The sequence below is a fragment of the Vombatus ursinus genome, unplaced genomic scaffold (genome assembly GCF_900497805.2).
Source record: "Vombatus ursinus unplaced genomic scaffold, bare-nosed wombat genome assembly UNPS02010193.1, whole genome shotgun sequence".
Classification (NCBI taxonomy): Eukaryota; Metazoa; Chordata; class Mammalia; order Diprotodontia; family Vombatidae; genus Vombatus; species Vombatus ursinus.
This window is the reverse complement of record NW_020949971.1, coordinates 324,206-337,940: the sequence shown is the minus strand read 5'-3', so window position 1 is coordinate 337,940 and position 13,735 is coordinate 324,206. Positions and strand designations below refer to the sequence as shown.

At 45.9% G+C, this 13,735-nt stretch overlaps 1 protein-coding gene across 2 annotated transcripts in view; it reads left to right on the top strand.

The window, feature by feature from the left end:
- DLC1 (DLC1 Rho GTPase activating protein) overlaps positions 1-13,735 on the top strand; it is a 213,464-nt gene that overhangs the window by 92,177 nt on the left and 107,552 nt on the right. The gene's annotated exons all lie outside the window — the stretch shown is intronic.

Below are 13,735 nucleotides of genomic sequence, written 5' to 3'. Positions count from 1 at the left end.
TAGCTTCAGATCCATTTAGTGGTCCTCTCTTCTGCAGCTTTAGAGAACTGATTTTAGGTAAAAAGTTTGTTGTTATTCAGTTGTGTCTGACTCTTTGTGACCTTATTTGGGGTTTTCTCGACAGAAATACTAGAGTGGTTTGCCATTTCCTTCTACGGTTCATTTTACAGATAAGGAAACTGAGGCAAACAGAGTTAAGCAAGTTGTCCAGGTCACACAGCTAGTAAGCGTCTAAGGATGGATTTGAACTCAGGTCTTCCTGACTTCAGACCCAGCAGTCTATCCACTGTGCCACCTAGCTACCTCTAATGAAAAGTTAGAAATACTATTACTGTAGCTTTGGGCCCCCAGTTCTGAAAATTCCTACTATTTAGGGAGAGGTTTAGCTCTGTGCCTTAATTTACATTTGTATCACTCTCTAGCTAATCCTTGGCCTCTTTCTGTTTGGTACAAATTTCAGGTTACTGGAAATATTTGGGGAATGGGGAAGGAACACACCTTTTCTTGTAATGTCCCTCAGTCCCTGAGGAGGTGGGCATAACTGGTGACATCAGCTGGAGTCTTCTGCTCTGAGATGCCCATTGGGTCTACCTCCCTCTTCAGTATCACTCTTCTCTGCCCCAGTTCAGTTCTACATGCTCTTTCTCCTTTTGCTGGATGCTGGTCCTTTCTGGCTCAACTCTGGGTATCCCCCAGACTCACTCCTCTCCATTGCCAGATTCCTGTAAACTCTCCTCTGACGGATTCTTGAATCTTCTGAAGTTCTAAACTGGTCTTCTATTTTATAGACAGCCTACAGGGTGTGACCGCGTTTCCTTAACCAATCAGAACATTTACATTCAACGTCACCCAGGTCAAACAAGGACTTTTCTAATTTAATACAAGTATTTGACTATCTGGTTCTCCCCTCTCAGTGTAATTGGTTGTGACATCTATCACTTCTTTTAAATGGGGGTGGGATAGTCAATGGACTACTGTCCTTTATATGTATACGCATGTGTGTATATGTATATGCATGTGTGTCTGTATATATATAATATATACTTATATATACTAACATATTATATATAATATATTATACTATATTACATGTACACATATATAAATATATGTACATATATATATATATATATATAAATCCAATTTACTTGCAAGTCAAGACATCACCCTCCTGATGTCATAGGTCCTCTTCCAGAATGAAGGGCAAACAACAATAGCTACTATGGTAGGGTAATGTATAACCTGTGTTGAAGGTGGTTAGTAAGATAGGGCAACGCCACATGTGGCGCTGAATTTGGGGAGGGGGCAATTCAAGTCCCAGCTAAGACCCCTTCTTCCAAAGGAAGCCTCTCCTGATCCCCATAACTCTAGTGCCCTCCATTAGAGACTCTCGTCACTCTGTCCTGTCTCTCTCTATCGTGTTCATAGCTCTTTGTACTTTGTCTCCCCAATTAAAATGAGAGGGCAGGGCCTGTCTTTTGCTTTTCCCACTCCCCCATATAGTAGGAGCTTAGGGAATGTTTACTAAATTCCTCCCTTCCTCCCCCACTACCCCCACCTCTGCCCAAGAGATGACAGAATGCCAGGAAACCTCCCTTCCTGGGAGATGCTGGTGATTGGGGATGCGTAGTGTGGCAGATGTACGTTTAGACACCATCAATGCATTAGCTGTTTTTCCTGAAACTTTTTAAAAAAGGTCTTTATTACAAGGAAAGTCTAATTGAGTAGATGAAAGGGCATTGTATATTCAGAAATGAAGGTGATAATAAAAACGTAAAAAGGCAATTTAGAAAATCCAGAAGTAGTACTTTCCTTCAGCTGAATGTGAGATGCTTCTCAAAATGTTTAAAATCTCTCTTCTAGGTAAAATTCAGCCTTAAATATACAAGCACTCACTCACGCCCACGCCCACATACACACACACACACACACACACACACACACACACACACACAGAGTGTCCTACAGGCATGTGTAAGACCTGGAACCCTGCCCTAGCTGTGCTGGACCTGAGCCCACATTCCACATTCTTGGTTCCCTTTTCCCCTCAGAAAGTGGATTCCATTTTTAATGCAGTGGGTTGTCAAAGTACCCTGGCTTCCCTTTGCCCCTGGTCGAAGGTTCTCTGGCTAGCCTCATTTTTGTTTTGTTTTGTGTTTTTATGAGGATGGAATTTAGGGTACGTCTTCACACAACCAACCACTCCAAAACTAGTGTAAACTCTCCCATGAAGGGTTGGTTTGGTTGCTGAGAGGAAATAACATAAAATGTTCCATATCCAGGAATTTCTAAGGACCACGAGTTGGCTTTTCTGAAAAGCCAGCCACTGTTGGCCTGCCAGGAACGAACGTTCGTAATACAACGTGCAGGTTGTGTTCCCAGGTTTGCAGCTGGGAGGTGAGAAGGCGGGTGTCTGAGGGGTGGGGAGGAATATATCTGTCAGGCCATCACAGTATTGGCCAAGCCAAGCAGATGCCCTCGCCGGCTCTCAAAAGGTCTGAGAGTGTGACTGGGGAGCCAAGTGTGCGCCATCCTCCCACCACTGACTGCTTTTATCTGTTTGATAAATGGTGGGGGTTGGAGCCAACTCTCCTCTGAAAGGGTGGCCATAAACCCTGTCATATCCCCTGGAATGACTGGTGCCGAATGCCAGTGAAGGGGAGTGGGCAGGAATCTTGTGGGTCGTATTGAGACTCTGTGGGCTTTTGTCAATAGAAAACGTTTCTCTGCAGCCATAGTCTCTACAGGATGACAGGCCATGCAAAGTCTCTCCTCCCTTTGGTATCTGTGTTTTCCTCAAGCAGTGTGGGTGCTCCCTCCTCCCATACCACACACAGCCCTTCTCTGTGACCTTCTGGGACAGCCACCTCTGGGTCCCACATCTCCAGTGTCACCCTCATGGGGAGGCTGGTGCTTCCATGACAATAATAATAATAATCATTATAATTATAGCTAACAGTTACATAGCACCTACTATGTTCCAGGCACTGTGCTAAGTACTTTACAAATATGATCTCTTTTGATCCTCATGACAACCTTAGAAAGTAGGTGCTACTATTATCCCCATTTTACAAATAAGGAAACTGAGGCAGGCAGAGTGACTTGTCCAGGGTCACACAGCTAGTAAGTATCAGAGGCCAGATTCAAACTCAGGTCTTCCTGAATCCAGGCTCAGTGCTCTAACCCCCATACCACCAAGCTGCCCCTAAGCAACAAAACACTGAGCTCATCCTTGCCCAGCTTGGTAGGAGCTGCCAGAACTTCTGTGCCCTCTGTGGGCAGAGCCCTCAGGAGCCCGGAGCCACCCCCTCACCACCAGAGGAAGAGGAGGAGGGCACATGGTGGGGCAGGGAAGGAGCCTGGGCAGCTCTCTGCCTTTGAAAGGGACTGGCCAACCCCATCTGACCTTTTCAGGGAATTCTGTGACTGTTTAATAGTAATTAATAACAATAATAATAGCTAGCATTTCTCTATCTCTTTAAGGTTTGCAAAGCACTTTACAGACTTGGTCCCACAAACCCTGGGGAGTAGGTGTTTTTATTATGCCATTTAAAAATGAGAAAATAAGGCAGCCAGAGTGAAGTGACTTGCCCAAGGTCCCACAGCCAGGAAGTTTTTGAGGCTGTATTTGAACTCAAGTCTTCCTGATTCTAGGCTGGATCTCTTCCAGGGCACAACTTACAATCCCACAGATTCTCTGAGCTGATGACACTTGAGTGTGTTCCCCTGAATGTGAAGTCATCATCAATCCAGGATTCCCTCCTGGACCCCAAAATGCCATCAACACTGAAAAATTACATGCCCTGGATGCTATTTGGGGCGTTCAAGATGTCTAACATCCAACTACAAATTGGTTGAACGACTAGGTCCAAAGGGCAGTCTTTTAAGTTTTAACCCAGAAGGGGCTGAGGGGGAGTCTCTGAGAGAGGGCTTCAGGAATCAAACCTCAGGCTCAGTGGGTCACTAATCACTGGAACAGTTGCCCAGAGGATGTGATTATCACCCTTACAGATAACGCAAAGCTGGGAGGAAGAGCTAAGACCGGAGATGGAGGAGGCAAGACCCAAAGCATTTATAAAATTCAGTTCAATTGTACCGAATCCCAATTTATCTCAGCAGGTGAGAACAATGGGCTACAACTACTGAGCTGGAAGTGCCTAGGACTGAGTCTGGCTCTTTGGGCACATTCCGTGATTCTAAATGGGAAGTCCCAGGGACGGCTGGTGGAGGTACAAGAAGGAGAACCACAGCTGGACAGCAGCTCTCATTGGACAGACCTGGGACAGGGCTTCCAGGGAAGGAGTAATGACAGTCACACCGATAACTCTAATAATTGCTGGCTGCTAGCATGGGCATATTGCTGGAAGCCTGCAAAGTGTTTTGCAGATGAAATCTCACTGAGCCCTCACAACAACCTGGGAAGGAGGTGCTATGCCTATCCGCAATGAGAGATGAGGAGACTGAGGCTGAGAGACAAGTGAAGTGACTTGCTCAGGGTCACCCAGGTCCAGGCTAAGCCCAACTCGCCACAATTCCCTCAATGCACAAGATGCCCAGAGAGGAGTTGAATCAAGTGAAAGCCCAGATACAAAGAAATACAGTGACAAGCTGGGGAGCAGTGGGGGCAGCTCCTGCCTGGAGTTTGTGCTGGAGCAGGAAAGGGAGGCAGGGGCACGGTCTGAGCAGGAACATGATGCTGCAGGCACCACCACCCTTCTAGGGCAATGTCACTGCAGCTGGCTCGGAGCACCTTATAGGTTCAGTGAGTTGGATTTGGCCTCCTCCTCCTCCACTGTGCAGACCCACAGAGCAGTCCTGGTGGGAAGCAGGGACCCTCACCAGGCAGGCCTGGCCACACCCATGGCTTGCCAGTTATCAATGAGATCATAGATGGAGAGCCAGAAAGGGCTAGCTGTCGAGCCCATGCCCCCATTTTGCAGATGAGGAAACTGAGGCTCCATGAGGTTAAATGACTAGCCAAGAGCTGAATCCTCATGACTCCTAGTCCAGTGGCCTATTCACTATACTGAGCACCTTGTCTCTGATGCTCCGAGTTGGCAATATTTGTCAAACGGGAATCCTACCATCAAATCTCCGGGCTCCCTCTAGAACTGTTAAATGCTCACTTTATCTTGATTATTACTGAATTGTGTTTCTATAGCACTCTGAGGATCACAAAGCACTGACTAGGTTGTGACTTTGAAACTTTTTCTTGACCATGACATTGGCCTTGGCCAACTTCCCATTGGCATTCTGCAGCCTATGCTATGGACGTGTCCCCAGTGTCCATCACAGCCCCGTCTCAGCAGAGCAAGTCTCCTTGGAGGGCCGAGAAGCAGAGAGCCAGGCCAGGCCATTTCCTCCTAGGCCTGCCATCCTGGGGTCAAGGCCCATCTGACACATTTCTCCCAATAGCTGCCTACTCAAGCCCATCCCAGAGTATTCCCAGCTCAGTTTCCTTTGGAAATCGAAATCCTTCTGCTCTGAATCTTCACAGAGGCCTCAGACCAAGCAGCTTTCAGTCATGAGACCAGACAGGAAATTTCTGCTGCTTTAAAGCACATTCAGTAAGGCTGGAAAAAGCGAGGAGGAATGAACCTCAAGGCTCACTTTTTCCAGGCTCAGCAAGGAATGAGCCAGCAGAACCCCACAGATGCCTCTTCCCTGAGAGAAGGCCTTCACCACATCTGCGATCATTCTTGGCCCAATGCTGCTTCCTGCTGCTGGTTTCCAGGATTCCAACACACCCTGCTCAGTGTCTAAGCCCAAATCATCCTACTGTTTTTGAGGGGCTAAAACAACAGAAGTGACCGGCTGCCCCTGCTTCCAACCAGAGAATGCCTGGGGCAGGTGAGGAAGTCGTGCCCACACCACCGCCTCAACCATGTCAAGGGAGGACATGAGCCATATTGGCCACTCTGGGCATCAGCCAGGCTCCAAGGGGGCCTACAGGCTTTAATGTTAAACAGTGTGGTCCAGCTTAGCCTACTCTGTCCCAGAATGAAGCAATTTCATGACCGGGCCTGGCAGCTGCCCATCAATGGGTGTGAGCCCCTCAACTTATGAAGATAAGATTTTCATAGGTGGCCACAGAGCAGCACTTTCAGTGACCTTCGACACAGGGCTTCCCACAAGGTCAATGCTGACTCAAACTTGGATAAAAGAAGAAATGAGCCAACCAACCCCACCCCCGATTCTACCAATATTTAAACAAGGTGCTTTGCCCAAGATGAACATCCCCAATTAAAAACCCTTAAAGAAGAGGTGACCTTGTGCTCCCAGAGACGGACATAGGTTGTCCCCAATTGAATGTGCTCTAAAAGTTCATTGGTAAGTCGTTGCTTCCATTCTCAGGATGCACCCTCCTGCAGACACGATTATAAGTGGCCATTGGGTTCCCATGCCTTCCTGATGCCCTTCCTTCTCACTGACAGTAGGCACCTTCTTGGTCTAAAACTTTAAAATTCATGTCCCCTAAGCTCTGTCACCAGAAAGTGCATTTTAAATGTGGTCCATCGTACATCCCACCTAAAGTACCGGATAAGTGTGGGCAGTTGTGATTATTCTGCTCAGGGGGCCTGGTACAAAGGATGGCACTGGACTTCAATCAGGAGGCCTGGGTTCAAGTCTCCCTTCTGATACAAGCTCTGGGACCTGGGCACAGTCACTTGCACCATCTAATCCTCAGTTTCTTCGGCTGTAAAATAGGAATACTTGTCTTTTCAGGAGCCCCTCACTTCATCTCTGCCCCTCCATTTCCCCAGATGTCACAGTCACACTTGCTCCCTTGAACTAACCTGCCTCCCAGGTGAGGGGAGATTGAATGATATGGCCCATATAGAGGGCCCCTAAAGAAGGAAAACTGCTTGGATAGATAGACAAATGATGGCTAGATAGACAGATAGATAGGTAGATGGATAGATGGATGGATAGATGGATGGATGGGTGGATGGATGATGGATGGGTGGATGGATAGATGGATGGGTGGATGGATGGTTAGATGGGTGGATGGACGGATGGACAGACAGATAGATAGATAGATCTCATTACCATTGTTCCTGCTGGTTTGCATTCTGGGTAATCTCAATAGCTTTGGAGACAGAGTCTTCTCAAAAGTAGCAAAAGGTAAAAGAAGTAGCCTTTAATCCCCCCTGGATAGACAGATGGCCTCTGCAAGCCAAATAGCCTTGAGGCTGCACCCTCACTGCCCAGCACAGATCACAGCACTTCCCAACAGTCACTAGCTTTCTCCCCTAGTTAGGCAGATCCTCAGAAGGTGGGGGATCTGTCACCAGAGTCAAGCCCAAGTCCTTCTTGAGAGTCAGAAAGCCCTGTCAGATCAAATGAAGGTGTATTGAGGGGGTCCCAGGGGCAGCCTCCTTATGCCTAAGCTCCTGGGCCAAGATGCCCTGGAATAGGGATTTTGTTGTAAGTTCCATAACTCTTCCTAACCCCACTTTCTGGCCCACTGTCCTGCCCTCCTTGGGGCTATCCACATCTTTCCACAGTCAAAGGTCACCCTCCTGGATGACCCTCCTCCTGCTGGCCCACCCCCAGCCAAATGCCTCAGCCCTAGAGGCAGGTGGCCCAATGGAAGTGCTAGAAGAAAATCAGGATCCTCAGACCAATTCCCACTAAGGTGTGAATGACTCGAAGATTCCACCTGGTTGGGGTCTTGTGCATTTCAAAAGAGGAGTCCTTGAGACTAATTGAGTCTACCCAGCCATGTGAGGGGTGGGGTGCTAAGGAAATCCCTCTCTCTCATTCTCTTCCCTGGCTAATGGACTAGGAGGCCACCAGGCTCCCAGCCCCTCAGCTCCTCACTACAGGGGTGCTGAGTCTTGGCTTGCAAAATCTGAGACTCAGAGTGGGAGGGGAGCTTGGAGATGATTCTTTGTGGACCCATTTCCCTTGTTAGAGAAGAAACTAAGACCCAGGGAGGGAGAGGAAGTGAATGATGGACACAGGGCTAGAGAGGAAATTACTGTGTGTGTGTGTGAGAGAGAGAGCAAGCTCCTGCATACACACATACACACACACACACATATACAACTTCACCTTTCCACCAAGGCTTTGTTTTCTTTTTGGCTATGTGTGTATGTATGTATACATACATATACATATGTACATAGATAATATATGTTGCATATGGGGTTTTTTTGCATGTTCTGTTTCATTGATGTATTTTGTCTTTACATTACAAATATTTAGCACAGTGCCTAGCATGTTGTAAGGGCTTAAAAATTTTTTAGTGACTTGACTTATTAACATTTTCTGATGACTCCCAATTTCTTGTAACAAAGTAAAGCAAGCAAAACTAATAATACAGTGACCTCCTCTGACAATGCACGCAACATCCCACAGCTGTAGCACACACACACAACACACACACACACACACACACACACACACACCAAGCTCTCTTTTTTCAAATGAACAGAGATCTATTTTCTCTCCTTACCACCCATCACGACATTGGGGGAAGGGGGGAGAAAGAAAAACACATTTTCCTAACAAATATGTTACATAGTGTGCTGAAAGAAATGAGCAAAGTGGTGATTTTGAAAGGAAAAAAAAATCTGGAAAGGCTTGTTCTGGACTGCTGTAGAGTGAAAGTAGCAGATTCAGAACAATTTCTACTATGATACCAGTATCGCAAAAACGAACAGCTCTGAGGACTTTTATCAACTGATGAAGAGTGAAATTAACAGAACCAGGACAACGATGTATTCAGGAATAACATCCTAAAAAGCGAACGAGCCCGTGAACTCTGATCAACGCCCTGAGCCACCACGATTCCAGAGGACCGATGATGAAACACTCTCTCTGTGACAGGTGAAGGACTCACGCCGTGGAATTTTTGCTTGCGTGCATCCATCCATTAGGCGGATTTGTTTTTCTCCTTCTCTGCCAGGGCTTTTCAAGGTCTTCTGTCTATGGAATAAATCCTGAGATTGAATTTCCCTGCTTTCCAAGGGCTCCCCTCCCCAACCCCAGGACTAGGACAGAACCTGGCTGCTCACATCCTCTTGATGGAGAGAGGAGAAGCCAAGACAGAATCAGGCAGGAAAGTGCGAAAAAGCCTGCGTGGGGTGGGCGCGTACGTATCGGGGGCAGGGGCTTGGGATCCTCCCTCCTTGACCTTCCCGGATGGCAGCGCTGTGTGGGACTCAGCCGTCCACCGCTTCCTCCTCCCAGTCTGAACAGCAACCTTGGGGAGCCGTGGGGGGCCCTCAAATCCTGCCGCAGCTGAGCTACTGCCGCAGAACCCGCAGCTCCCGTTCCCTCTCCCTTTCCCTTTTCTTTGCTGAAAGACACACTGACCCAGAGCTCTGGTAGGGCTTCCCTTCTTATTTTTGTCCGCAACCTCGCCCATTCCTCCTTTCCAAAGCAAGCATCCCCTTTTCACTTTCCCCAGACTCAACCATCCATCCCTCCACCCGACCTTTCAGTCAAGAAACATTTATGAAGTTCCTGGCACCGATTAAGAGCTTAATAAATGTTCGTTAAGAGTTGATAGAAGCGCTGTTTGCAGAGCACTGTGCTAAGCTCAAGTCGAGGAAGGGTTGCATAAAGACGCGGTCCCTGCCAGGAGTAGGTTGATAAATGCTGGTAAACGGGGATGGGGGATGGGGGGTGCCCACAACACACTAAGCTTAATTGGCAGCATTAACATTTTCTTCATCCCTTTCTTCCGTCTAGACAATCTACAAAACAATAAATCAAGTGTTGTAGAGGTCATGGATTTCCGAGGTGTAAATGCTCATGCTGAAAATTTAACAGCTGGCTCACTAAGACCTAAATTCAAATTCTGATTCATCCCCTTACTAGTTGCACGACCCTGGGCTTAAGGTTCTTAACCTTTCTCAGCCTGTTTCCTCATCTGTAAAATGAGGATAATAGTAGCACCGACCTCGTAACCTTATTGTGAGGACTAAATTAGACAGCGTGTCAGGAACAGCTCGATGGTACAGTGAATAGAGTTCCAGACCTGGGGTCAGGAAGATGAGTTCATATCTGGCCTCAGACACTTACTAGCTGTGTGACCCAGAGCAAGTCACTTAACTGTATTGGCCTCAGTTTCCTCATCTGTAAAATGAGCTGGACAAGGAAATGGCAAACCATTCAGTATCTTTGCTAAAGAAGAGTCCTAAATAAGGTCACAACGAGTTGGCCGTGACTGAAATGACTGAACAAAAATGTCAAGTGCTTCATCAATGCTAGCCATTATTACAGAGTAATAATAACAAGTAGCAAAAAAATCACTTGAAGGAGTTAAAAATCATAAAATTTCAAGGGAAACAATGTTTTTTAGAAGTAGGAATGAAAGGGAAATAGTATTTCTAGACTGAAAACTGTATTATAAAGTAGTAACCATCCAAACAATGTGGTACTGGTTAAAAATAAAGTAGGAAAGGTGATTGATGTAATAGACTAGACCAGGAAGCCTCAGAACCCAGAGTCAATAACCCAGAGCTTAATAAAGTGAAGAACTTCTATTGTTTCAGGAAAATCTCCCTCTTTGACAAAAATTCATGGGAGAAGTAGAAGACAATTTGGTAGAATCCAATTGTAGAACAAATCTTACACAATCAGGGGATGTGTATCATACCACAAAAATACAATATTTTTTTTAAATTAAAAAAGAACAAAGAAGATATCTTTCACATCTGTGGCTAGAGGGTGAACTCTTAACTAAGGACAGAGTAGAGGTCAGCACAAAAGACAAAGTCCATCACTTTGATTACACTAATTTGAAGAGTTTGTGCATGAACAAAATTAACATGACTGGAATGAGAATAGAAGCAATTGACTGGGGGAAAATCTGTGTATCAAATATCTACTAAGGTCTTAGATCCAAGATAAGCAGGCAACTACCAGAAATGTTGAAGACCATGAGCCATTCCCTACAGGCTAAGTACTCAAAAGATATGAACAGTTTCCCAAAAGGAGAATTGCAAACTATTAATAACCATATGAAACATTCTTCCAAATCACTAATGATAAAAGAAATGCAGATCAAAGCAACTCTCAGGTTTCACCTCACACCCAGCAAATGGAAAAGATGGGAATAGTCATGCTGGAGGGGTTGTGGAAAGATAGACATATTAATACATTGCTGGTGGAGCTGTGAATTGACTCAACCATTCTGGAAAACAATTTTGAAATTATTCTAAGAAAATTATTAACTTGTCCAGATGCTTAGATTCAGAGATCCCACAGCTGAACATATACTACAAGGAGATCAATGATAAAAACAAGGGGCCCATATTCACCAAGATATTTAGATCAGCCCAAAGTAAACATCCATCATTTAGCAACTGGTTAAACAAGGTATGGGAGGTAGATCAGTGTGATGAAATGTTATCATATAGTTAGAAATGATGACTAGTATCCAGAGAACCATAAAAAGATTTATATGAACTGATGCAAAGCAGAGCCACAAAAGCATTCACAGTGTCTGCAACAAAGTAAATGGAAAGAACAGCAACCACAAAACAAAGTTTGGTGAATACTAGTTTACTGACTGATGAGATGAGCAACTCCCCAGAGACTCAGGATTATGGGTATACAGCACTACATTTAATGTTGCATTTTTGGATGTGTTGGTTAATTTGCTGAAGTATTTTTTCTTCTTCTTAAATTTTTTTTTAATATGAGATGGCTCTCTGGGGAGAAGGGTTATGTAAAACAGTCAATGGTCCTTCTAAGGAGACCCTCACCTGGGAACTGGCCTCTTGTTGTATGTCCTCATCTTGTTCCATGAGTCTTCATTGTGGGCACCTCTCAGCTCCCCAGCAGCAGCAGATTCTCACCAGCCAGGCATGGAGCCCTCCAGAGCAAAAAGCAGTATATATAGTGCATCCTTTGGGGCAGAGTGTTGCCCACCCACAGCACCTCTGCCCCTTGGCTGTGCCTTTTCCTCCTGGAGGAGGATGGATGGATGGATGGATGGAGCTGCCTCCTGTGCCTAGTCTAAAGAGGGATGGAGAAAGAGAAGGGGATGGAGGAGGGAGGGAGAGAGAGAGTAAAGAGAGAGAGAGACAGAGACAGAGAGAGACAGACAGACAGAGAGACAGAGAGTGAGAGAGAGGGAGGGGGAGAGAGATGCGGGAGAAGATATGACAATATAGTGACCTCCCAGCATAGCCCATTCTTTTCAAGGAGGGGGCTGCTTCTCCTCATGATCCACAGGCTCCAGTCCATCTGTCAGAGACCTCAGGCCAGCTTATAATGGGCATTCCACATGCCTCCCAAATGCCCATCTCTTTATTAGCCAGGTAACTGTTACTAGCTCCAAACCCAAAACCAACAAAAAGGAGCCCTGGGCTTTAGGAATCCCCAAGTTTTAAACCCTAAACCACTTTGCTCCCCCATGTAGATAAGGGAATAGGGGATAAAATCACAGAGACAAGCTAAGTTCAAGGGACAAAATGGATGATGCATCTTCCATTTAACTACATTCCCCAGGTTGGGAGGGTGGAGTTTTTTTTTGGGGGGGTGAGTATCCTGAAATCTTAGCTTTAGGACGAGAAGGGACTTTAGAAGTCAACTACTTGGATGAAGACAGGCTCAACCTTAAATAAGCTTCATCCTCAAATAGGACAATAACATACCCTGTCATCCTTGGAGAAATAAATCCTTTTCACCTCCCAGCTCACCCTCTTTTTTTAATTAATTAATTTATTATTAGTTTTCAACAATCACTTCCAAAAGCTTTTGAGTTTTAAATTTTCTCCCCTTCCCTCTCTGCCTCCCTCCCCAAGACAGCGTTAAATCTGATATAAGCTTCACATGTACATTCTTATTAAACATATTTTCACCATAGTCATGTTGTAAAGAAGAATTAGAACCCATAAGAGGAACCACAAGAAAGAAGAGACAAAACAAAACTGAAGAAAAAAAAAGAGCAAATAATATGCTTCGATCTGCATTCAAACTCCATAGCATTTTCCATCATCAGACTTTTGGAGATGTCTTAGATCCTTGCAATGCTGAGAAGGGCTAAGTCTATCAAAGTTAGTCATCACACAATATGTCTATTACTGTGTACAACATTCTCCTGATTCTGCTCATTTCACTCAGTATCAGTTCATACAAGTCTCCAGCTTTTTCTGAAGTCTGACTGCTCATCATTTCTTATAGCACAATAGTATTCCATTACATTCATATACCACACCTTGTTCAATCATTGCCCAGTTGATGGGCATCCTCTCAATTTCCAATTCTTTGCCACCACAGAAAAAGCTGCTATAAATATTTTTGTATATGTGGGTCCTTTTCCCGTTTTTAGGATCTCTTTTCACCCTCTATCTTTGAGAGCTGAAGGGGACCATCTAGTTTACCTCCCTCCTCCCTCGTTGCACAGATGGGGAAATTAAGGCAGCCAGGAAAAGGAAAGGGACTGTCCCAAAGCTCTGCAGGTAGTGAGTAGTGCGGCATGATTTGAACTCGTCTCTTGATCGCAGAGCCAGTGTTCTCTGCACAGCAAGGCATCCACCACTGTGGCCCCTGACTCACCCGTCCCAGTTCAGAAAGATGCGGCTGACCCGTCCCAGAGCCAGGGCGGAAGCAGGGGCGCAAGTAAGGTTACTGCTGCTCGAGCTCCCAGCCCACTGGTGTGCTGCAGTGAGGCGGAGAGCGGCTCGCGGAGCCATCTGGAAGGAGCTCCAGATGCTGCGCAGCCTGGCAGCCTTCCAGCAGGGAGCCTGCAGTCCCTGTCTGCCGCTGATGC